Here is a 20,325-nt window from a genome sequence, read left to right on the forward strand (position 1 = left end):
GTGATGAAAAATGAGGACAAATCTCACCATTCTGGATACAGCACAAAATTATACGTTATATATAATTTATATATAAAATCTCACTCGCTTCCTTGCTGACCCTTTGCCCTACATCTTCTCCTTTTTCTTCTCCTTCCTGCTTTCTTTTCCTACCTTCTTTGCTTGTCTTTATCTTTGTTGCGTTTCATTCTTCTTTTTTATTTATTTTTTTTCCTTTTTCCCTTTTTTCCTTTTTCTTTCCTTTTTTCTTTCTCTTTTTCTCCTCTTTATGTCTCTCTCTCTCTTTTCTTCCTTTTCTTTCTTTCCTTAGCACAGGTTTTACTAAAAGTCCCTTGCCACTGCGCGTTGCTTTCGCGAAGGTGCTCATGGTCTGATTTACGGTAGATACCTGCATTCCTGATGCAATTTTTATCTCCTTTCCCCCCCTTCTCTGAATTAATACGCTTGTTAATCACATGGAATTGCTAACTTTAGGAAGTCACTAAGTGCTCAGATTTATCTTTTTATGTAAATATTTTCAAAGCTCTAATTCTGAGCGCTGTCTCACAGCATGGGAGCGGAGGTGGCGGGGAGGCTTTGCTGTGGCACGTGTCCCAGCAACCCAGGCGTAGATGATGCTAATAATGAAATGGGGTGTCTATGTGAGCCCCCCCTCCCGAGCCACAGCAGCCCGTTGCTGTTGGTAGTAATGGAAGCAGATGATGGCTAGAGGCCTTCAGCAACTGGTTTGCGCCGTTCTTCAGTGTTGTGGCAGCTCCTCTTCCCTTTTTCACCTCTTTAGGTTAAAGCTGTGACCGTTGCATCGCACTCAGTCCCCTCTATTTGATAGCTAAAATGATGCCACTTCTCTTTTCGCTCATTATAAACTGGTGAGCATCTCCCTGCCTTGAGTGCTGTTGCGGGGAGCACCGGGATGCTCAGGTGCTCCCATCCATCCTACAAACCGAGGGCTGTGCAGTGCCCGGCGCGGGAACAGGAGCTTTGAGGATTGTAAAAGCCATAAATCCAGTGGACCAAATTAGTTAAATTTTTCTATTCTATGCCTCACAAAATCCAGCCATTCTCGAGATGGATTCTCCGCATGTAAGCGGAACCACCGGCAGGTAGAAGATGGATATTTTGCACGTGCACACGAGAGCACAGGGACAAATTTGTGCCATCCATGCGTTTTTTCCCCAGCGGGTTTCTTTTGTCTTAGTTTTCCGTGTTTGTTGTATTGATGATCTGTTATTACTGTTGTTACTTAATATTAGAAGACAGGTGGTCCCATAAATTCCAGCACCCTCTTTTGGAAAAAAACACACAAAAAAAAGGAGGAGGGGGTGTGTGTATGTTTGCAATTCAAGTTTAATAGTGCATTCATCAAGAGCAATAAAGCATTTTATTGCACAAGTATTTCAAGGGATGTGCTGGCCCTGGTAAAAGCATTAGTAAAGGGGTGCATCAGCAATCTCATTTAAAACTGTCGACCCAACGTGAAAAATGTTGTGTTGAAGAATAAACTGCTATTAAGCATGATTAGATTGACCTGCAGGACAGATATTTTAGCTGCAGCAGCACAAGTCGATCAAAGTGAGCATCGCTTAGATTGCAAATTTCTTTTCTTTTCTTTTTTTTTCTTTTTTTTTTTTTTTTAATGCCCTAAATTAAAAATGAAAGAACCTCAGAATATTTAGGACCAGAGAGTGACTTTGGGGGTGAGATTTGTGCATTCGATTCGGGCCGGTTTGGAAAGATGGGGAAAGGGGGGAAATGTATTAATTGCTGCCCCTTTAGCATACATTGAAAATATGTTGCTCAGATCAACCAATCAAAAAAGAAATTGTGCTGACTCAGCATTCGGGCTAGTCTGCACGTCCGATTGCAGAAGAGATCAGCACTGCACTGCAGTATCTTTCCCTGCCTTTGACACCAGCCTAGCTGGGCAGGGCTTCCCTTGTGTTTCCCAGGACTGGTTTAGGCCAAGAACAAGAGAAGGCCCTGAAGAGAGAAGGAGAGAGTCAAGGTTGCACGAGCCTCTTGCTGTTAATGATTCTTTTTAGTCAGTAAGAAAGAGCTTCCATGCTAGGCTTGCCCTGCCAGATGCGAGCGGCATGCATTGCTTGGGAATATATCTATTTTTAAAGACTTTCACCACATCTTGCACTTAGCAGTGACTGTGGGCGAGGGGGTGGTGTGTTCCTTGCAAGAGAAATATCCTCGCTCCTCAGCTCGGATCCCTCCCCTGAAAGCCCAGGGCTGATTTAAGCACCGCGCTTGCAATTGCCTCCCGGAGAAGATGCCAGGTTAAATGTTTGCTGCTTGATGCTGAAGTTGCTCTTGACCTTTGCTGAGTGGGCAGCGATGCTGTGAGATGCATGGGGTCACAATGAGAGCAGCCTGGTCCCCCAAGGATGGGAGTCGTAGCACGGGCTCCACTGCCAGCTTGCTGGGCTTGCAGATGGGTCGTGTAGCTTCCCCTGCCTCAGTTTCCCCAAGAGGCAGAATAGGTGCTTGCTGTGGAGTTCTTGAAGCTGTTGCAAGACTAAAGCTGGAGGAGGCCAAAGTGGGTTGATGCTTGAAGGGCAAACTTGTTCTGGGTTTGTAAGGACTTTCCTGCTTTGGTATTGGCTTGCACAGTGACGCCTGGCATGTGTTTTGGGGAGATGGCACAGCCTGGCTGCACTGTGCCGCCTCCGTGCTCATGTTGAAATGCAAAGACTTGCCTGGACGCCCTGACATCTCTAAGTGCATGCAGGGTGTGAGGTGCTGAGGCCAGAGCTCAACCAAGACGCTGCAGAGCCATGTCTATGTGGGGGTATCCAAGCGAGAGTCAGCTGAGCGATGGGGTCCATGTGATGCTCCAGCACCGTGGGGCTGCAGTCTGGGTGCAATACTGCACGGTGCTGTGTTTCTAGGTGAGGTTGTGCCATGCCAGCACCATACCCGTGAGCACCTCGGTGGGTACCTGTGTATGCAGATGGAGCAGTAGCACAGGCTGCCTCCTCCTGACCACTGATGTGCCCTGTGGTGCTCTGAGGGTGTTTTTCCTTGCACTGTTTGACCAGCATCAGCATGTATCCTTGGTTTGGTTTTATTTTTGCCAAGTAGTCTGTATGGAGGAGCAGAGGCCGCTGGTGGATATGTACAAGGGGAAAGCTTCCAGGCACAGATCTATCTTGAATAAATCAGAATTTAACAGTCAAAGGTTTCAGCAGTTGGAACTGGTGGTGCTCAGGAGGCAAGCCAAGTGCTGGTGCTCGGGGAAAGCTCAGCAGCTGACATCTCCAACAGATGCAGAGTTTTCCTTTTCTTTTCCCCCTCTTTTTTTTCCACGAAGCCCAGGGCTGTGCATGTAAATGCCTCCCCATGCCCAGATATGGCCTGTGCTGGGACCTGTGCCGCTATCTAAAAAAGCCCTGGGCAGACTGATGAGCCCAGGGGGACAGGGGAAACAACTGCTATAAATAGTGCTCATTCTCAGCTGCCCTTCTGGTGGGACCGGATTAGGTGGCATCTGGGCAGCCAAGAAGTGTGGGACTCGTGACCACTGACCGCAGAAGTCACCCAGCAGCTGTAAAGGACGGGAGCCATCCCTGCAAAGCCCTTACATAGGCAAGTCAACCCTGGCATTTGGGAAGTCGGATAAAGCCACGGGAGCAGGAATCTGGTGATGTAAGGGCAATCAAGAATAAAGTTCACCATGATGGCTGGGGCACTGCTTCCAATCTGAGAAGTGACCTGGGGTTGGAGGCACCGCTTGTTGAAGCTGTTAGGTGCAAGTGAAGGAAGGTGTCAGGATGGAGCTGATGATGCAGGAAACAAAGTGTTGTAAGGAGCTGCTGAGATGGAGTGCTCCCTTCTGGGGATCTGGGGGTTAATTTGCTGGCAGTGAGATTGTTGGAAGCTCTGATTTAATATTTGTGTTTACTTCGGGTAAACAAATTAACAAAAACCCTCAAGTCATAATAATTTAAGGTACCAACGTGGCTGAGGCTATTAGAAAATAATGAATCTCCTGCAGTGATTTCACGTCTAACCTTGCAGAAGGTGGACAGTGTGTGTAGTTTATGTCCATGTGGATGCAATACAGCTGGTCCCTATATGCAAAGGGTATGTGTAGACTGCGGGAGTGTGATCCAGCTCCTGTAACAGAGGTGGAAAAGGACTATGTTTTGCTTGAATTAAGCTCAGCCTTGAGTATGCGAAGGGTAAAGATGGAGCATGGAGCAGGGATGGTTTGCCTGAGCAGAGGGGATGGCTGTGCAGGAGATACTTGGAGGGGATGTCCTGAAATAGGTGCAGCAGTGGACTAGGGTTCAAAAGCAGGGAGCAACCCTGCAGCTTGTCCCTAAGCAGGTCTGCTGTGGGATGGGGACTGGGATGCAGAGGCAGGCAGGACCAGAGGGGTATTTATTCAGGCTTTGCCCCTTCCCTTCCTCACTGGTGTCAAGCTGTGATGCACAGGGAGCTGCACCTCTTTGTCTCTTTAAATGAAGCCAGCTTTGTCCTAAAGCCTTGTCTTTGAGACAATAAGATGCACCCACTAAAATCTATTGCACTGTTTTTGCAAAGCCCAGCAAAAGTCGCCCGTGTGCCGTCCCCTCCCTGTCCTCCACGCTCATTTGGCCTATTTGAAGTTGAATTTATTCCTGGGAAGGTCCCCATCAATTTGCCTTGCTCTTTTGTTGACAAGTTTATTAAAAACCTGGGCAACTACATATTAAACTTTTATCAGTGTCGAGGAGGAATACGTCCTTTGAGCGGCCACAAAAGTTATGGATTGGGTCTTAATATTCCTTGTTCCACTGTTCGTCTGAGTCAGCGTAACAAATAAAAGCTGCCACTTCTTTTGCTTTGCCCCTTCTTGAGAAACAGTTCTCTTAACAGTGTCCAATGATGCAAAAAGGTTTCGGGTCCGGGTAAACAGGAGTTGGTTGGGTTTTTTATTGTAGCTATAAGTCTTTAATAATTTGAATTAATAACTTAAAGCAGGACTAGAATACAAACCCTAGAGAAAGTTATTGCTTCTTAGCTCTGAGTCAATAGTTTTGGTAAAATAACTGCTATTTCATAGAGCTGATGTGAAAAAATGCCCTCCAAATCAATAATATTTGCTGTACCACAAGTGATGTGCTTCCATCCATCGCAAGGGCAGGAAGGGGCTAGAGTGTTGCTTGGTTGGGGCTGTACCTTTTGTGCCGCTGCGATATGGCTCTTTTTCTTTAGTCATAAGATGAAACAAAGAGGAGGCCAATATGTTGCACCAAAGATGTTAAAAATAAAGCGTTAGAATTGCATAACCTAGTTCCCATTTTGCCATGCAGCTGAGTTTTTAGGAGTTGAAAGAAGCCTGAAAAATAATTGGTGGGAAGGAGGTTTAAATTGATATAACAACAGACAGGCAGGGGGAAAAGTGAGTATCCACAGGACTGAGCCACAGTGCCTGAACCGTGCCAGATACATAAATAAATATCTGTCCCAAAACAGCATCTTTCTCTGCCTGTCACCGTGTCCAAGGATTTTTTAGTTCTTAAGCAGGTTTGTTGGCATAATTTGTCAAGTCCAACAGGGAGGTTTCCGTGTGACAGAGGATCATTTTTCACCATGCACAGTGGTGCACCAAGGCAGTCCTGCAGGCTCTGAGCAACTCTGTAATTAGATAACAGTTAACGTAAGTGTATTAGATAGATCATTCTTCATGCTATAGGGTACAGCCGAGCCCGCTGCTGCCGCTGCTGTGCCGTGCCGAAAGCAGGCAGGTAGTGCTCTGGCCAAATACATCTTTTTCCAGGAGTTTATCTGCACCACCATTTGCTCCAATTATAACTAATTGGACACATATTGCATTTTCATAGCGCCTAATTTTCTATTGATTTTAACGGGACTGCTGGTGTTTTGTACTATTAAGTGGTATCTCGTATCAGTTGCTGTTTAAAAACGCTGAGTACACGGCCCTGTATGGAATCATGCAGTCAGCACATGTTTTAAAACCTCTTTAATTGTTCGGTCCGTAAAATGCACAAACTGTATTAGAGAACAGCTTTGTTCTCTTTGGAGGGTGTGAGTTAAAACCCCCAAATACCCAATCCTACAACTGTTACCACCAGTTTCAGGAGGTGCTGCTCCTGAAGACCTGCTCAGAGCCTTGTGTTTCAGGCAAATGGAGGGTCCGTCTAGATCCTGCATGGAGCTGGAGAATTTGCAGCTCCCTCCAGGTATCAGTGCTCTGCTCTGCTAGAATAGACCAGGTCTGTGCTTGAAATAGGACTGTTCTTTTACATAGGACCAGAATTTGGTTGAAGGCAGAGATTCTCGTATTAAAAGCCAAGATTCTGATAAGGTGACTTTTGGTGTTCCGTGTAACTAAGGAATAAGGTGATAATTGTAGGGTTTGGGGCTTTATTCTCTATCGTAGATGTTGCTGTGTACCTCGGCAATACATCCAAATAAAACCAGACTATCAAATTAGCTATTGCATTTCAGCAAATACTCAGTGAAGCAGGATGAAAGCAATAGCCCTCTGTTCAGCATCATTTAAAGAAGAAAAGATTTTAAAGAGAGATTTAGGGGAGGAACAGAGAGGTGGCCTGGCAAAAAAGTGGTTCCAGCAGTGCACAGTGGATCATTGGATCTTGGATAACAGTATTAATGTCAGAGAAGGCAGATAAAAGGTGATGGAAATTATGTTATGGGGCAGCAAAGTTCCCCCGAGGTGCCAGGGAGTTTGCTGTTAACTTGCTGCCTTTGCTGGTCATTAGCAAGCACCACATTGTGTCTGTGGGAGACAGGTGAGTTCATGGGGGTGTATAAATTAAATAGACACTTTATTAAGTTCAGGTAATAGTTCTGGTTTGAAAGACTGAGTGGCTACTGCAATGTCAGCAACTACTTTAGTGCACAAAGGAACTGAGTGCTTTTTAATTAAGTCAAATAAAATCCAAGCGGAAGACTCTCGAGCCTTGTCTGGAGTCGACTTTTTGGGGTTGAATATCTATAATTTTAGAGATGTTAATAAAACACGGTCCACTTTTCCCCTGCAATAATATAAGTTAAATTAATATTTGATGTCTGTAAGGAAAAGGATAAAAGGGGCGAGGTTGTATTTTCTGGTTTGCAAATGGCACATTGTGCAGAATACAACGACTGTGGCATTGATTTAAGCATCCACGCAGAGACACCATGCAATAAAGTTGAATCATCTGCAGTACAAGTATGGCTGTTTGGTAGAAAAGGTAGCAATGTGAGTGAGTAGACATCTTCCTGTGTTATCAGAAACCACTTCATCTGGGGGAAATTTCCTCCGATTTAGTCATGTTTGGATGGAAATCAAATAACACATTAGCTTGAGGAAAAGGGAAAAAACCTTCCAAAGCTAATTACGAAGGGAATGTACACTTCATTAAGATAAAGCTGTAGGAAATCAATTTTCTGTATTGTTGTTTTTTCCTTTTGATTGGATTTTAGAATGATAAATTGTTAATGCATTTGATCTAAAAATGATTTGTTTATTCAGATGAAGAGCAACGGTACTTTGTCTCATTTGGCCTTTTAGCTTATAATGATAATGACTTCAAGGGATGCTCATTTCTCAAAAGGGTATCGGACTGGAATAGGCAGGAGATTTCTGGACTCAGAAGGATGGGCCCTATGCAAGGGTTCATTGTAGGCTAATTCTATTGCATGTTGAATCTTCTGCTTCATTAGGAATATCGACAAATGCTGATAAATTCTTCGGCTTTTCTGGACTGTCCATAATACATCTTTATTAGAATATTGAGGCTAAAGTGGAAACATCTTCAATAGAGCAAATCCTCTTACGTTGCCTGCTGCTGATCCTACTTGCCGTGGTAGTGGTTTGGTGATGTGGGGCTTTTGCCTGTTCTCATGCCTGTTATTGTTAACAGTGTAGCTGACCCTGGGGACAAAAGCAAACCAGAGGCACTAGGCAATGGCCAACAGAGAGGGAAAAGCGATGCACAGGTTTGATTTGTTGTTCTGGTTTTGATTTGCCTCTAACACATCCCTTGCTCAATGTGCCCATGGCTCTTCAGTGCCGTCCTGCGGCGTGCATGGACTTCGCTCAACTCGGGGATGTGCCTGTGCAAAAGGCAGGCAGGGGTACGAGCAGGGTCCTGTGAAGGGTGGCACCAGCACCTGATCCTGACCTGGGGTCCAGAAAGGACCTTCCCAATGTCAGACCCAGTTTCATGAGGAAATGCCTAGATGTGGCTTCCCTTTGGACAGCAGAGCTACATTTGGGGGTGTCAATAGTTGAGTTTTTGAATCCAGGACATGGTGCTGTTGCAGGCTGCTCCTACAACATCAGCATAGGCAGGAAGAGAGAGTGACACTAACCCCTGCCTGGCTGCTAGGGCTGGGCAGATCCTGCCTGCTGAGCCTGGCAGCACTGAACCCTGTACCCCCGCATTTCGCAGGGTTGGGGGTCCACAGGCATTCAGAGCATGAGCACTGCCTTGTAGGATAGATCAGGAGCTTCATCACAGCTCAGACCTTCGAACACATCTGAGCAAAGCCTCTGTAATTCATCTTGCTCTGATGGCTTGTACAGCCTCAGAGCCTGGACTGGTGTTTCCCAGCTGGTGGAGAGCTTTGCTCTCCCTGCTGGGAGGCTACAAGTGGGTTATAACGCTCTCCACCCCATAACATGGTCTGCTCTTTCTCAGCTGCTGAGGAGGCCTCACCACCAGCGAGACATCATTCATCATTTGATGAATGGCATCGAGAAGAGAAAACCTAATTTTCTAAAAAGGAAAACCTCACCCATAGCTCACTGCAGGATTTAAAGAAAACGGCACAGAACATCCACGCCGACTTGCATTGATTTCAGATGTGTTCCTGGGCACTCCCCAAAGTAAAGAGGAGCTGGAGCAACACTTGTCCTTGGCAGAAGATGCTCAGTATAACTCCCACTCTGCTCTCCCACAGTGCTGCTTCCTAATCTCTCTCCCCACATCAACAGGACAGGGACAGAGCAAGCCTACTTGGGAGCAGGATGTGTTTGAAGTGTGCAGTGGTGATGCTTAAGCAGCTTGGTGCACTCTAACCCAAAATCCATGTGCCTGCCAGGGTTTAGCTTGCAGGTTCAGTGCAGCCTCAGTCACCGATGGTACTTCCACCTCCACCTCCACCCAGTCACTGGTAGATAACTACTTTCCTTTTTCTCCTGTTAGTCACCAAAGATGAATTTAATACTTCCAGGTTTTAAGTTTCCATTTAGTTCCTTGGCTTGATAGTCTCTTGAAAAGGTACCCAAAAATAACTTGATTAAATTAATTGTAGAGCTCTTTTTAAAAAGCTATTCTCTCTCCCTCTGTCTCTCTTTCCATTTATTTATAGGCAGCTTAGAGTAACATGTTTGGGCAGTTGAGTGATCTGCAGCACTTAGTGTTTCGATGCAAAGCCTGTGTTTCTTGGGGGGCAGTAACGCTGGCCCAATTGCAGTATTTCTGTGAGCAGTGATTGCAAGCTCAGGTGCTTTTTCCTAATATCATCTTCCAGCATGGTGGGCTACAAGGAAAAAGGGGGAAAAAGTCACCTGTGCCTTATGACGCATGTAAATTCTTTAAATAGGTTATGCACATGGCAGTGTGCAATATCTGAGCATGGCTCTCGGTTGGCAGGGAAAGGCCTGACTTTATTGGCTCCCACTGCAGGAATGGTCGGAGTGGCTGTGATTTTGTAAATTCGATTTACTTGAGTTATTTCTGGCAGTGGGGTGTTGGTGCTGCAGGGGGAAACCAGCTCCCCAGTGCTGCAACACCAACCATTGCGCAGCGGGGCAGGAGCTTTCGGTGTTTGGGGGCAAATTGCCTGATTATGAGATTGCAAGAAAGCAAAGAGGGGGGATCCATTTCATTTCCCTCCCCTCTCTTTCTTTACCTTTCCACCTCTTTTTTGTTGGCTTCTGGCAATGGCAAATACAACCATTGCTTGCCTCAAGCAGATCTTAAAACTGCTGAAACCACTGATTTTAATGCCAGAGGAGAAAACAAGGGAGGCTGTAGGGTAGGAAGGCAGAGTTTGCTAACCTCTAGAAAGGATTTCAGGTATTCCAGCCTTTCCCCTCCTGTTTGCCAAGAGGAATCCCAAGGGGAAAAGAGCTCTGCAGCCCTGAGTTACTCGGCTGCAGGCTGGGCTGGTCATAGCAAAAGACATCTCTGCTTTGCCTGCTTGCTGCGTGCTGGGTGGCACTTCAGATACAGAGACCCAGGGCACGGAGGAGGACAGCAGATCATAAAACCCCAAAAAGAAGAAAGCAGGAGGTGACAATTAAAGTATCTGGATTAAAACAATAGCTTTTACTTATGTCACACTGTAATAGCAATGTGGCTCTCAAAACAGATGGAGCCAAATATCAGGCTTAAAAATGCTCCAGGCTGGTGGTTACTGCTGCAGACTATTCCACTGCTATTAAACTTGCTTCTTTAATTCAGACCCGCTCTTCAGCCATAGCCTCTAAGAAGCTTAAATTAATCCTGACTGCCTGAAAGTGAAGCCATTTGAACCAGTGCAACACCAGGCAGCAAGTTCAGAAGAGGTCCAGGCAGCTGGGAGAGAAAGGACCCCGAGGAATTCCCCTCTTTGCTGGCCACAGCCCATGAGGCCAAATGCTTTGCTAAAGCTGGTAAAATGGAACCAAATCAACTGTTCAATGGATTTGGTCCCCTTCAACCAGCTGTAGCTGTGCATTGATCTCTCAGACGCACCTTGGAGGATCAAACACTTGAACCGGACCAAGGCAACTCAGGTAGCAGAAGACAAATGGCCATGTGAACGCTGCCGATAAGGAAATTATGATGACTGGCATCTGCGATCTATCACCTGGGCTCTAAACTGGTGGGCTGAGCCTGAGTCATTATGTAGTTGCCAGTCAATTCTACCTATCAGAGACCACTCAGGATTGATAACCTCTATCGTCCTCCTCCATTGATCTCAGCTGTAATTCAGGACTGTGTATTTCAACTGCAAATGCTGTGCATTTTCATGTGTATTGGCTTATGCCCACCCAGGAGCCCTGTGTTTCATCTGCTGCAACGAAGAATAAACGTTTTGATCTGAAGCTCCCTCCTTGTGTTTTGTACCACGTGCCGAGCTGCTCGGTCAATAGGCTGTAGTGAAGAAATGGGTTGTTACAAGGCGACCAGAGCTGGGAATGAGTTGGGAATACCAGCTTTATTGCCCAAAATTGCAGATATCCACAGCCTGTACTAGCCAACAGTGTTTTTTTTTGTTTGGGAGGTAAAAAGCTGTGCTCCTGAAAAAAGATCCTCAGTTTGACTTTGTTAACCTGAAACACTTGTAAAGTGTCTGCTCCAGTCTGGTCCTTATAAGCACTGATGTTATGCTAATGGATTTAAAGAAAATCACTCACTTTCCCATGTAATGATTGGTGGGAAAGAAAGCTGGGCACCATCTTTTCCTAGCCCTTGTAAATCTATAGTACTATCACAAGCTATGAGTATTGCTGGTATAATGATGGATTAGATGCAAAAGTCTGATGTGAAATTATTCATGGACTTACTTCTTAATGACACCTAGCCCAAGTCAGTCCCTGACCTGAGAAAGTGCAGAGATTTATCTCTTTTCACACACCAGAAATTTGGTTTGCTTGATTCCATATTTCTGGTCCTTTAGCTACCATTTCAGTGTGCTTACTAGGGCCAAACGTATTCATGTGCTTTAAGATAAGGAGCTGTTTGATGGATCTGAGGCTTAACATGCATCTAATATTTATATTACTGAGTATTCAAAAGGCAAAGACATGAGGAGCAATGTTACTGCAGGAGCACCTTTCCTCAGCTAAAGGGAAAACAGTGCTTACCCAATTCTGCTAGCTCATTTTTCTGCACTTTAACAGTGCCTAAACACCCTTGCCAAAATCCTGCTGAAGTCGACATGGTTTTTTTTCTCCCCACATTTTTCAATTAGATCAGGCATGTACATGGTACTTCTGCCTGAGAACAAGTGCAGATTGAAAAGCACTTGTGGAGCTGAGAGCTCTCTCTTTTGGGATGCGGTGATCACTTCTCATACTGAAAAGACTGCTAAGATGGCAAAACTTCAGTGTCACTAGTGCCTCTATTGCTGCCGTGCAATGAGACCATCTTCTGTGCTGAAACCCCCTTTTGATAAGCCCAGATCTGTGCAACAGTGATGACTGATACATTTCCAGGTTGCTGCAGGGAAGATGCAGGTACTAAATTGTTCTCTTTTCTTCTCTTTCTGTGGTTGATCAGTATTAAAGTATCAACACAGCAGCGAGAATGGGCTGTATCAGAACTGATCCGAAATATTTCCTGCTTTTTTTTTTCTTTTCCTTTTCTATTTAATGCAAAAGTGGGCAGCAATGGATGAACTCTTGGAGAAGGATGTTTTCCTTCATACAACCAGCTGTTTTCTTGGAAATTACTATTATTTCAAGTTCTTTATTTTTCACAAATGAAACAAACATCCAACAATGCATTACAAGAGGCTTTGACCTGGCCTAATAAGAGTCACAAGCCTTTGCAATATGCATTTGCTGACATTTGTGCCTGCAAACAGAGGAAAATGAGCAGCTCCAACAAATCCCTGCGTCAGCATGGAGCCAGTTTGCAGCATGGGTAGTAAGGATGCCACACAGTGCAGCTCTGTCCTCAGCAAAATAGCCAAGTGGCCACCACCTCTGAAGCTCCAAGTCACGTCGTGACATACTGTCTTTCTCAGCCCATTATTTGCTTTGCAATTAGCAGTGCTGATTTCCGAGCACTACACAACTCACCTTCTGATTTCCATCCTGGAAGCATCAAGTGAAGTATCCGCTGCAACAGGAATGACTGTGTGAGCAGCAGTCACTGAGCAAGCTTCACCTTAATGCTGTTGCCACCAGTCCCAAGGTTCATAAAGAAGAATGGGAATGAAAGCGCAAGGGAAAGGGAATCCTCAGCACAAGTCCCTAATTGCTGGCAGTCTGGGCTGTGAATGATAGCAGGACTCTAGAGGAAAAGGTTGAGCAGAAACAGATGCTTCCAGCAGGCTGTGGCCTGGGTTTCCAAAATACCACCCTCTTCCCTCCTGCTCCCGCAATCTGGGTTATTCTCTCTTGTTCCCCAGGGCTGCATCCAGTGTAAACAACACCTTTATTAAAATTCTTCCTTCGTAAGGATAATTAAGTTACTAAAAAATGTCAAATGGGGAAGCTGGAGGAGTTGCAACGTGAACAAAAGCATGGAATGTAAATGAAAAAGTTTTCTCCTTGAAGAAGTGTGATCCATATTTAGGTACCCCCGAAGAAGCCTGAGCCTTGACTAGCAGGAAAGCTTCCAGTTCTCTTGAAGGTAGAGAAGGTATGAATACCCAGGAATCTCCAAAGTTGGACCATATATTTAGATGCTTAAATGTGGATCCCACCTTCAGGCACCCATGCTTGAAGATTTCTGCCAGTATTTTTATTGCTTAATTATATCTTTATGGAATGAGAAATTCATTTCACTTAGCAAGGAATTTCTTTAACAGTACAATTATGGTCTAGTCAAGGAAATATGATGCCCAAGCAGAAGGCAGTAGGTAGGCTTCAGGGGAGCTTTCGAAAGGACTGCTAATACATAAGGACAAACTAAGGCACAGGCCATGAGGCTCATGGCCTGAAAATCAGATCTTCCCATAAAGCATAGCTCTGGGTGGAAGTTTTTCCACTGACTTTGAAAACCCCAGGATCAGGTCCTGGCAAAGTCATTATAAGCCTTTAGCCAACCACCCTTAACTACATCAAATCTAATTGTCCTCCATATCCACTAAGAGGCTGCCCTGATGGCCCACCAGACATTGCTGGTTTCCTGGAAACCCTATTAGCTCCTCAAACAAGGCAATCCTGAGGACTCAGTCCTGCAAACCTTTTGTGCAAATATTAAATAACAGTGAATAATTAGTAGGAATAATCCTTTTTTGCTTGACCCTCTTCTGTAATAAAGACCTTTGTCAGCAAACGCAAACGTTATTGTGAGGAGCAATTCATAATCTAGAGCTGCTAAATACATCAGCCTAAATACACTAATACTCTAATATCCGTATTTATACAGGGCTTAAGGCATAAACCCAAGCACATTATCTGTCCTACAGACCTGAAAGCATTCATCAATCAAGTGTAGGAAGAGAAAGGTGATAAGGAAGGGACCCACCTCTACCTTTGATGCACCTGCAAGCACGTCTCTGCGTGGTGCAATCAGATCAGCTGGATTCTGTCCTTGGAGTTTTATGATGTGAATCTTTTTCCTTCATCTGTTTTTCTTTTCTTTTCTTTTTTTTTTTTTTTTTTTTGTCTTTGGATGGAAGAGAAAAGGAAGGACAAGCAAAACCAACAGGCAGTAATTGTTCTGTGCTGACAGTTTGTCAAGTGAAGGAAGCACAATTTTAGTTAAGAGACCAGCACTACAGCGGCGCTTGAGCAGAAGTCTCTTCTTTTCCTCCCAGATGGCATTGACATATAGCCTGAAGGGGCTATCAGGATATAAAGCTAAAGATGGTTAAAGACGTTAAAAACTGTACAGTGTGAGCACCATCTACACCAGGACCATCATCTAGGAGGAAGATTCATCCTGACATATTGGGCAGAAGACAGACCTTCTACTGATGCTCTCTGTAGCTGTTGAGCTAAAGGTATCTTTGAGAGAGGTGAAAAATATATATATTCCTGCTACTAACCATGCCCTTCTAGTGGGTCTTTATTGACTCTTGAAAAACTATGACCAATAAATGTAATGATCTGCCTTCCCCTTTCTTTCAGGGTGAATGATAGCTCCTGCAGGTTGTTTATCACTGGGTGCAATGACGGTCTTGAACCATTCGTGTCTAACTCCACTTCTCAGCAGGCTATTGAATGCATCCTCTTCATCACAGGGACACCAGTGTTTCCCAGATCCTGCCAGGGCTTCTGTTAATGATAAACACTGCACTCAGAATAAGATTGCAAATCTTGCCATAGGAAAAAGGGAATTCGAATTTCTGCATTCCTTAGTTTAGTGTTGTGTAAATCACTGTAGTTTACTTGCACAGAGAGTGGGCTTAATACTCTTGCTTTTCCCTAATAAGCTGAACAGCCCTTTCATACAGGGGGTGCAGCTGGAGAGATCGAGAACTCCAAGAAGGGGCCTTCACCTGCAGGAAAATTCCTCTACTTCCTCCCAAAGCAATGAAAATGTCAATACTGTTGACACAACGCTTAATTAAAAATGACTGCCATAATCATGGATGCGATAGCCATGGGACATTAGTTTGGATTAATGTAAACAGCGAGATGTGCTGCACATGTTTTCCAAAGGAATAAAGGGCTGGATGATGGTATCTTCTGTAGATGCAAGTGAGAACAGAAGAAGGCTGCCTCGGCTCCTACGCTCCTTTGACACCCAGCCCTGGTGAGCTGTGCAAGGGTGACTGCCTGCATTGAGCTATTTGCAACCATGAGATAAAACGTGCCTATGTGTACTTCTTTGGCTGAGGTTTAAGCAAACGTCCTTTACTTTGTGTTTGACGTGGTCATAGCAGCTTGGCGGGTTCATGCATTACCTCAGTTACTGCGGCAGTGCTGAGCTGTAGTAACACCCCAGCCTGCAGTGTGGATAAGTCATCCTTTTTTCTCCCAAAGAATAAAATCCTTCACATTGGGGTATTCAGCAAACAGAATTACAACAGAAAAACAGCTTGTCAATGTCCCATTTATTTTCTTACGCAATTGTTCTGCCTGGATTGGACAGGCTCCCTGTTTTAATGGTCATCTGCCCTTATTTATCCCATGCCTGTGATATTAACTCACACTCAGGCATCTTAGCTGGGTATAGGTAGCTGTCTTTTATTATACAACACCAAAAATAAACACTGTGATGTTCAAAGTAGGCCCAGGGCTGCAAGGTGGGGTTGTACCACAGAGCTGGGGTTGAGCATGGAAGGTGGGCTACAAGCAGCTGGGCAGAGACAAACTGGAGACCCGGTACCTCTTACACCTAGGAAATAAGTTGAATCTGGATCCGCAGCTTCTGCATCATGGCGCAGGTCCATGCCATCAGTTGCAGATGATTTATGTGGTTAACATGGCCAGCCTGACTTTGCAGGTTTCCCTTGGGGAAATGCCCCCCTTGATGCCCACAGGGCTTGTTCTGTGCAGGGCTGCAGGGAGGATGGTGCTTGCCAAAGCCTCCCCATCTATCTGCCAGCAGGATCCAGCTGACGTTACCTGCAGCAATGCTACCAGGTCCTTGTGCTTGTAACAGGTTGTCAGACTATGTGGTGCGGTTAGGAAGGAGCTGACACGTGTCTTGGCCCTTGTTTTATACACTGTTGGTCTCCAGATCCCTTCTGCTGCCAGTTGCGGGTGCTTTTTGCACTTCTGAATAGGCAGGGTGAGGCTGGGAAAGCCCAGAGGTTTGCTGCTTGCGCTGATGTTAAGAGATGCAATTCCATGGCTTTACTAAGACTGCTTCATCTCCTGTGAGTGAAGCTGGAGTTAAGCCTGGTGTAACACCCTTACTACACTTTGGGGATGAGCATTTCATTCTCAGCTGTGTTGGAATGGCTGAAGACTTCCCAGTAATACCTCTTCTTCATTTTAAAGCTTTGATTGTTATATCCAGCATACAGCTTGACACTGGAAATTTTTATGTGGGGTGTTAGTAGGTTCTCAAGCATAGACAAATTGATTCATGAATGGATTAATCTGATGCATCTTTTAGATGGAAAACTGACATAATTTTCCATCAGAGACTCGCTAATAAAGCACATTTACTTGGTTAATCCATTTTTTTTTCTGTACCAAGTGCACTACATAAGGTATAAAAATATCAAATCAATAGCCAAAGAGTATATACAAATGAGACTGAGTGACCAGAAACCATGTGGCTTCTTGGAGGACTCCAGTCTCGTTTAGGCTGTTGAAAGACCCATTCCCAAAATCACCACAGGAGAGGGAAGCTGTAAAACCCCTGGAGCAGGGAGTGGGTGCAGCAAGCCACATGCTTCCAGGGTCTTCATGGCTTCAGCTCTCCTACAGCCCTCCCTGTTTTTAGAAGGAGCTGGTTTGAAGGTGCTGGGGTTTTCTTCTTTGTTATTATTGCAGAAGGAGCCACGTAGCAGAGTGTAAAAGACAAAGGCATCTGCCAGTGCACGGAGCCTGTCCCAGCCTGCCAGGGAAGCTGCGCTAAGTCCCCTTTTTCATCTGGAGCAGAGCAGTGCTATTGCAAAGAAAACGCCTGCACAGCCTTCTCTCTGCAAACACTGCAGCCGTCATCCGATCAGTGCAATTCTCTCGTGTGAGCTCATTTAACAAGCGGTTGCTTTGCAGGCTGTGGAGAATTGCCTCTTACCTAATAATTCTGCTAATTTGCTTAACTTCCCCAGATTGCAAACAGCCCTACTCTGAACAAGCAGCTTTCTAAATGAACCCACAGACAAGCTCTTGACAAGAGGGGAAAGGAAAGGTGGATGGCTCAGGAGGTTGGAGTTCGCAGTCTTTTATGTTTGACCTTTGGGCCAGTGTTCAGATTTGCTTGTTGGGAAAAGCGCATTCAGGATATATTTTCTTCAGGGATTTATGCTACCCTTTTGCTTGTAATTATTCTCACTCGATGTCTTCCATAAATTAAAGATGCTTCTATTAGTGAGCTCCAGTCCTCTCAATTATCTTGCTTATTTGTGGCTGTGAGCTAACACCACGCCACGATTGCCATCCATGCAAAGCTCCTGGTCGGTGGCTACAGGCAGAGAAATACATGGGTAATACAAATGTCTGAGAAATCCCAGGAAAAAATGAAAACTCCAGTAAAGGTAAATGTCAGACTATTTAAGGACAATGTTAACTATTGATTTTTTGGAGGAGACTACCTCTTCAAAGAATGGCAAGCATGCCTGCAGATACAGACCAGGCAACCTAGATGGATAGCAGAGAGAGGGAGGCGAGCGATCTAGGAAGACAGAGATTTTCTGGGAGAGCAAAATGAACCCTTTATGACGCCTTTGGGATTAAGTTCTTTTGCAGTGTCCACCCTTCAACCCATTTAAACACCATGCCTTTTCCAAGAAATGAAGGGCAAAGAAGCAGTGATAAGCAATACAGAGATAAGCAGCAAAGTACTCGTTTCACCGGTGTTTCCCTGTGAAAAATGAACCCTCAAGCACACCCCGTGATTTGTTGTTGAAGTGGTAAAGCTTACCCAAGTTCCTGATTCTGCTTCCAGCAGAGATGTTCATTGCTCATTCTCACACCATGGAGCAACTTGGATGCATTATGCGGTGCTTTCTCTTCCCACCAGCACCTGCCTGCACGCGTGGTGAGACCACCATCCAATATATCTTGTTAAAAAATGCATATATATGTACATATGCATTATATATGCGTGTCTATATGTGTATATATATACTTACCTTATGGCCCATGCTGTGATATCCCTGCTAACGCACCTGGAAGCAGATATTCCTGGCCTCAGATGTGTGCATCTGCAGGGAATTGTGCCTTTCAAGCTGTAGCGCAGAGATGATGCTGTACATGGTGCTTGAGGAAAACGGCATGATAAGAATTTAGTTAGGGGATTTAAAGGTCTTCCAGGCCTGCATTTTCAAAAAGGGAAACTTCTTACCTCGATGGGTGTTTTGGAGCTGGAGGAATGAAGGTTCTAATCCAGTGAAGTGTAGTGTCAGAGAGGGTAAATTAATTTTGCAGCTGGATACAACGCCTTTTTTAAAGGCTAATTTGGGTCTTAGAAGTTATTACACGTATCTACTCAGCAAAGGGAATGGGTGACACTGACGGGGTTACTACTGACTTTGGCAGGTTTTAAAGTGGGTATGTGAGGGGAACACACCCTCTCAGTGCCCTGTGTTTCCCCCCTTACAAGTCTCTTGGGGGCTTCAGTTTGATGATCCCTGTAGGGCTTATAACCACAGCTCGCCTTCTTTGGCAGCCAGCTCCAGCTGCAGAATACCCCAGTTTGTGGTAGATCCTAAACACAGCACAATACGGTATTGCTGCCTGGGGTAACTTTTGGTTTCCATGTATTATTTCAATAGGCAGGTCTTCAGACAGTGTTAAATGACAGATGATGCAATTTTTGAATGTGGTGTTCATCTGAATTTTATTTTCTGATGTTTTGACTCATTGACTTGATGTCTCTCTATTATGCACACACCTCTGGAGATGTTGCTGGCAACGGTTATGCATAGCATTGAGTTAGTGAATAAAACCACTCCAGGAACTGCTTTACAGATCACAGTATCGTTTTCTCTGTAATTGTCCCACAATTGGTGGAAGTTATATGGAGAGAGTGGTGTGCTCTGACAGGCTGCGTATTTTTGCAGGGTGCATCAAATCTCACTTTGGCTTCTGAGACTTATTTCTGATGGTTCTTGGGGATTTAACTTTAAGACCAACGTATTTTAGTATCCCTATATGCTCCACTGTTCATGTCATCCAGCAGCAACTGAGGATGAGCTGTCTCCTTAATATGGATGAGGTACCAATTTATCTAAGTTATCACCTCCCAATCTCTCGTTCATCTCCGCTGTTAACTGCTGTGTTTCTGACATCCATACCTAAACTATCAGCAACTTCTCCTTCAGTTGAAACCATAAGTAATTTTTGGCTGGAACTTCTTGTTATGTATATAAAGGCTTCTTCTCCCAGCTGGAATTCAACCATCAGATGACTGAATCAGGCTCTGGACACTGCATTTTAAACCCACAACATTGCATAGATCCACACAGCATACTATATCAAAAGTCTTTCTACCATATGAAAATATATGACCAAATTAACATGTCCCAGGCTTACTTTGAACAATGCTGCAGCCCCAGTTGTGTACAGCTCAGGCATTTGACTGCAAAGTCAGCAATAACTTCCCCCTTCCTGACACATTCCCAAACCGGCGAAACTTAGCCGTACTCCTGGTATTCTCCCTATAGAAGGTCCCAGTGGTATTATGTATCAAATAAAGGTCTCATTACTTTGTTTCTGGTTCCTTCATGCCATTGCTCTCATTAATCATTCTGTTCTTCAAGCCGGTGCTACAGCCCATTAGAACCATCTCATTCCCCATCCCTAAATTAGAGCTTCCATCCCCTGCAGTTCCTTGCCCCTCTCTGCTGCACATGTCACAGGGAGCACTGACCCACTGGGACCACTGCTGGTGGTGGGGCCACTGCTGGATGGCTGGGGACCTTTTGGCTATGAGCTCTAGACTTGAGTCTTCATGCAAAGAGCATGGTCTCCCCTTTCTGCCCAGCCTTGTCTTGGCGCTCCTGGGGATGCTGCCGCTGCTGAATACCCCAATGCTGTCAGCTCTGTGCCTTGCAGCATCTCTAGAT

General features: G+C 44.9%; 1 long non-coding RNA gene across 14 annotated transcripts in view; it reads left to right on the plus strand.

Moving 5' to 3' along the window:
- LOC134175918 (uncharacterized) overlaps positions 1–20,325 on the plus strand; it is a 53,186-nt gene that overhangs the window by 6,311 nt on the left and 26,550 nt on the right. For 2 of the 14 annotated variants that reach the window (XR_009969186.1, XR_009969182.1), the window contains one exon: positions 14,061–14,752. The exons of 10 other annotated variants lie outside the window; for them this stretch is intronic. This is a non-coding gene — a long non-coding RNA (uncharacterized LOC134175918). Of the gene's footprint in view, positions 1–12,340; positions 13,638–14,060; positions 14,753–17,367; positions 20,143–20,325 lie in introns of those variants that run through there. 2 more of the 14 variants (XR_009969191.1, XR_009969197.1) reach the window with 2 other exon arrangements.

The sequence above is a fragment of the Pezoporus occidentalis genome, unplaced genomic scaffold, assembly GCF_034315485.1.
Source record: "Pezoporus occidentalis ecotype Australia unplaced genomic scaffold, CSIRO_AGI_Poc_V1 ctg70, whole genome shotgun sequence".
NCBI classification, from domain to species: domain Eukaryota; kingdom Metazoa; phylum Chordata; class Aves; order Psittaciformes; family Psittacidae; genus Pezoporus; species Pezoporus occidentalis.